Source organism: Sturnira hondurensis, unplaced genomic scaffold (genome assembly GCF_014824575.4).
Source record: "Sturnira hondurensis isolate 20B ecotype Veracruz unplaced genomic scaffold, ASM1482457v3 Scaffold0008908, whole genome shotgun sequence".
Lineage (NCBI taxonomy): Eukaryota > Metazoa > Chordata > Mammalia > Chiroptera > Phyllostomidae > Sturnira > Sturnira hondurensis.
In genome coordinates, this window is record NW_028081539.1 from 869,979 (window position 1) to 870,582 (window position 604).

A 604-nucleotide genomic window follows, 5' to 3' on the forward strand; every position below is an offset into this window, starting at 1 on the left:
TGGCATTGAGAAAGGAGGGGTTGTGAAGTTGTTTTAAAAAATGTGGCATCAGCAATGCTATGAGTGGAATTGAGGACGATGAAATTTACTGGGATGAGGAAAGTGACTCTTAGTTCTTCCCATTGCTTTCTTTGCTTCTCTAAAGCTTCCATGGCAGCAGTTTTGGCAAGAGTGACAAAGAACTCTGGCATTTGACAACACCTCAGCCTATTCCATCTCAGTTCTAACTAGTGTCTACTTGAAAATCATTTATTGCATGGACTATTTATTTGTTATCACCTTTTTCTCTCACCAGAATTTTAAAAAATTATGGAACGTTTCATGAATTTGCATGTCATCCTTGTGCAGGGGCCATGCTAATCTGTATCGTTCCAATTTTAGAATGTACTGCATCTCACTAAAATTTTTTTAGCAGATAGGTGGTGATCAGTTTTACATTATGGTATGATTTATGGAGCTCTTATCCTTATAACTATGAAAATTATTTAGCCAAAATCAAATAAATAACAGAAACAATAGTTTAAATTGGCAGGATAGCTCTTGAAATGCTTGGAGAAAATGTGATGTAAAATCTCATAAAATCAGAAGAGCATAAATGTAGCAC

At 35.3% G+C, this 604-nt stretch overlaps 1 pseudogene; it reads right to left on the reverse strand.

The window, feature by feature from the left end:
- Window positions 1-303: 303 nt before the first annotated feature.
- Window positions 304-404, reverse strand: LOC118993843 (uncharacterized; annotated as a pseudogene).
- Between the last annotated feature and the right edge of the window lie 200 nt (window positions 405-604).